Below are 4,915 nucleotides of genomic sequence, written 5' to 3' on the forward strand. Positions count from 1 at the left end.
GCCTATCTGAAACTCGACCTCGCTCTGTTCATCCACCAACAACTGATGGCCTTTTTGTAACCATGAAACTCTGTAAGGGTTAGGATGCTTCGAGCGTTTCAACTCCAATTTTTCCACCATCTCCATGGACACTAAATTATCAATACTACCGCTGTCAATAATTAACTTACAACACTTACCTTGCGACTTACAAATTGTCCTGAACAAAGCCTTCCACTGCGTCTGTTCGGTGACCTCCTTGACTGGTTTTAACAGAACCTTGTGCAGCACCAAAGCTTCTCTCGTCTCTGGAACATTCTCTGCTTCTTGAGGAGGTGCTGCTGCTTCCTCTAGTTGCGCCACATACGCACCCCACCGTCTAGCTGGATCTGCTTCTGGACATTCAAACGAGTAGTGCCCCCATTTATGACACCAATAACACTAATAACCAGCCCCTCTACCTCAGCCATTTCCCTTGCCTCGCTGGGATGACCTACCACCTCTCGCGTTGTCACCTCTATCTGCTGATCCGGAAGCTTTAGAGTTGCTGGCCTCTTCATTGCTGTTAGCAGTTCGGCCCCTACCAAAGGATTGGCCTTTCCCTCTGCTGGCTCCTCATCCTCTTCGGGCATTCTGCCTTCTGGTAATTTTCTCCTCAGCCTTCATCGCACTCTGATACGCTTCCTCAATGTTGTTCAGAGATAAAATATTGATTTCATACAAAATATCTAACCTCAACCCATTAACATACGTGGCTGTTCTTTTTGCGGTATCCTCTGTGTATCCGGCTCGCAAATTCACTCAATAGAACTCCTCCATGTACTCCCTTACTGTCAATCCTTTCTGTCTCAGATTCTGCACCTGCCTGTGCAATGCAATCTAATAATCCCTCGTCAGAAATCTGCCCTTTAACTTGGCCACCATCCTCGACCAGGTTTTAATCGATGCCTTGTTCAATCTTTTCCTCTCGTTCTGAACACTATCCCACCATAGGGCTGTGTGTCCCTTCAATTTCGTCATAGCGAATTTAACTCTACAATCTTCGTTGACTTCCTCACACTCGAAATACTTATCCATCTCACTGATCCAATCTAATAAAACTTCGATAAACAGGCTGCCGTCATATGTCAGGAGTTCTGGCTTAGGTTTACTGCTTGCTACTAAAATAGATCTCAGCAATCTCACTTCTGCGGTTTCACCTTCTGGTCCATCTGCTGCTACTTCGACTTCCTCTTCACTGTCATAGCCTATTTCTGGATCTCTTCGTCTACCTGTCTTTACTGCCTCCAAACGGGCAGCAAGAATTCTGATCTCCTCTCTCAACCCTTCCTCTGCCAATCTTCGAGCACCTCTGCCACGACCTCGCCTTCCTCTCTCCATTTCTCCTACTAACATAAAAAGTTGCTCTGATACCACTCTGATGTGACCCAGCCCACACGGGCCCGCACTTTACACCTAAGCTTGGCTTTACACTTGGGTTCTGATTTTATGACGTGGCAGATTCGGTCTGTTGTCGCCGGTGGTTGTATGTAGTGTGGCAATTGATATTTTACGTTGGTAATGGGAATGTTTTTAATGCAACATTTATTGCCCAGCTACAAGCCTCGGGCTTGGTTCCCTCCGTTCACTCTTTGCCAAAATGTTTCGGTGGTCTGGTCATTCGCGACTCTTCCCCGCTTCTGTGCAGTCTGGTGAGGGTTTGGGAGCTACCCTGTATGGCTCCTCCTCAAATGCACATGGCGATCCCTGTTCCTTTTCTGGTTATGGTTGGAAATGCCTGCTGGTCTCCTGAGCTTGACAGTGTGGTTGTCTGTGGTTTTCTTCTGTGGCACGAACTTGTCTGGGTTCTGGAGATGTATGTGCGCGAGCTCTTTCTCGGATGTAAGTCCCTCGGTTCCGTTCAGTCGTTAATCTCTTGAATGTGGTCTCCCGTCTGTGTTTTCCCCTTGCTGTTGTTCTCACTGCTTCTGGCCTCTGTTCGATTTACAAACTGGTTCCGTTGTTGGTGATGGTGAACACAGGTGACAGGGTAAACAACTTCGGCAATTGCGCACACGTAATTACTCTTCTCACTAATTTAATCCTCCCTTCGTCCGGCATGGACTCTGACCAGCAATGCTCCTTCAATTACAGGCTTTGTCGACTTATCATCGATTCTGTTCTACAATTCCTCGGTCCAGCTTGCTCAGGTACGCTAAGACTTTCTCTTGTCCTCTATTCAACCTTTTACTTCTGGTTTCGCTCTAACAATGGATAACAGAACCTTGTTTGATTGTGCAGGTCTGTGGGTCGACCTCGGCGCATGGACTCTTCTACAGTTCGGCTTTCCAATGCAACAATTCCTTGTCCGGTAGGCTCTGGTGTCTAAGTCACGTCAGTTTATAGTTAGGGATTTGGTTTGGTTTCTTGAAAGGTCTGTCATTTGCTGTTTGGTAGCCACGTTTTGTTCGAAACACTGTCAATGGAATGTAATTTGGTCTGGCTTCAACTTCTGGTTGAATTTACTGTTATATTTTGATAAAAGAACTGAATCCTGTTATGAAACCCTACCCTAGGGTTTGTCCTTCCTGGACGCTGGTACTCATCTTTTGTTTATAACAACTGTATTATAAATATGATTTGAATAACAATAGCTGTGGATACTATTCTGTGTATCTTTGTTTAATTGTGAAAACTTGGAAAGGTTATCGGGTTACCTGTGTTTTAATTTCGTCACCTTCGTCACTCTGTTCCACTGTAACTTTATTAGAGGTCTCGTTGTGATTGGCTATTCTCCTTACACTCTCTAGTTTGCATGTTCTCGTTCTGCTGTGTTATACGAGTTCATTATTGAATTGTTGTTCGTTGGAAATGTCTAGAAATGGAACCTGCAGTGGTCGATTTTGGTATGCTGGAACTATTCTAAATCACACAATAGATAAAAAGAATATAATATTACATTACAGAGATAGGCAATGAATCAGATGGACTGTTTCTGTAAATAAGATTTGTCTCCTCTTTCTTTATTTCTCTGTTCTCGAATTGCTGAACCCTGCTTTTGTCTTACATTTCTGCTCTTATACATTTTGATTACAGTTAATTAAAACTGTCATGGATTTCAGTTGAACAGACAAGATATGGTTGATAACCACAGTTCGGTTGACATTACAGGATTTTATTTAGACAGTTTTGTCTTTTCTCTTCTAAATGGATAGATTAATTCTTAACTACTGTTTTATTATTGTTTGGACCATGACAACCCTAACTGTCCATTTAACCTTGACTTAATCATAACAACTTAAAAACAAAACAAATTAAAATCCTATCTCATGACTCATAAACTAAAATAAATAAAAAAACAATCCAGATAATCAACAACCTTCCAACCTGGCAGAGACTTCACCCGGTCATGGTGAGCTAGATGCTCCTGCATCAAGTTTTATACACAGCGGAGAAGTTTCTGGATTCTGGTTGTCGGTGGCTTCTTTAGAACATTATCTGAAGTCTTTGGAAATCTCGAGACCATCTCCTAAAATCTCAAGATGGCTGAGCATTTAATGCATTTGGGGGTTGGAATTAATGTTTCAAACACTCCCCCTTAATTCCAACCATAAGATAAACATACAAAATACCCTATGGCACAATACATATGACACAGTTGTATTCTTAATTGACATGCATGTTGGTCTACGTCTCGGCTAGGCTTACAACATAATTTGGATATTCTACAAGGCATAACTTATTTCTACAAAACTCAAATTTTGCCTTCCCAAAAGGCTTAGTGAATATATCACCTACATTCTCATTTGTATTAAAATATATTAAGACAATTTCTTGTGATTGGACCTTTTCTCTTACAAAATGATATTGTGTCTATATGCTTTGACCTTGCATGACATACAAGATTGTTCTCCAATTTGATGGTGCTTTGATTATCACATCTGATCACTGTAGGTTCTTGTTTACCTTCACCAACATCTTCAATTTCTCTTCTGAGCCATATAGCTTCACACGTGGTACTACATAATGTTTTATACTCTGCTTCAGTTGATGACAAGGAAACTGTTTCCTGTTTCTTACTGCTCCATGATACAACTCCTGATCCTATATTGAAGACTGTTGGCTTGTTGGGGCCTGATCAAGGTTTGGAAGTGTTTTAGCCGAACAAATCCCGCGCTATCGGCCCTTTCGGTGAAAATCCGTGAAGCGCGGACTGAAGTCTCACCTGAGGTAGTATGGGAGGGTGCTGGAACTAGGTTTCTGCACCCTAGGGATGTCTTCATGCGAACTAGAAGGGTCGCGAACTGGTCTACGCACCTGCGGTACTCTGCACAATTATCTGTCCTTCGCATAGATCCGCGACAGTCACTTTCTGAATCTTATTACAGATCAACATTAATTCGCAAGGTTTTTAAGCAAACATTTAACAGTGATAACCAGAGCGCGCAATCATAAATATGCATAAATTCAGAACATAAACAAATATATATATTCGTGATAAAACACACAACTGATTTAGAAACTGTTATCTTTATTTATCCTCTATTAATACATGTTGGGTGTGGAGTCTGATTATCTTCTGTATTCAAAGGTATCACTGCATTGGACCCCAGTTTGAAATGGGGCGGCAATGCCACCCGTAAATATTCTCTACAGGGGGGTCCAGGGGGGTGGGCTGCGATCTTTTGGGAGCCCCCCCACCCCCCCCCCCCCCTCTGCTACCCCCCGAAGCTAAGAACAGATGTAAAATTGCCTTGTAAAATGTTGTAATTTCGTAGTCAATCTAGGTCATTCATTAGGTAGAGATCTGACAGTAGAAGTTATGTTTAATTTAGGTTTTTTTTCCCTAGAAGGAAACCCCTCGCTATATATGAGGGAATTGTATTGCGTCTATGTAGATCGGTATTCTGAGTGAGGAAGAGAGAGGAGATTGAGAGCGAAGAGGGAGTTACAGCGG

This window comes from Pinus tabuliformis, chromosome 1_2, assembly GCF_031772625.1.
Source record: "Pinus tabuliformis cultivar Carrire ecotype Pingquan chromosome 1_2, CPIR1, whole genome shotgun sequence".
Classification (NCBI taxonomy): Eukaryota; Viridiplantae; Streptophyta; class Pinopsida; order Pinales; family Pinaceae; genus Pinus; species Pinus tabuliformis.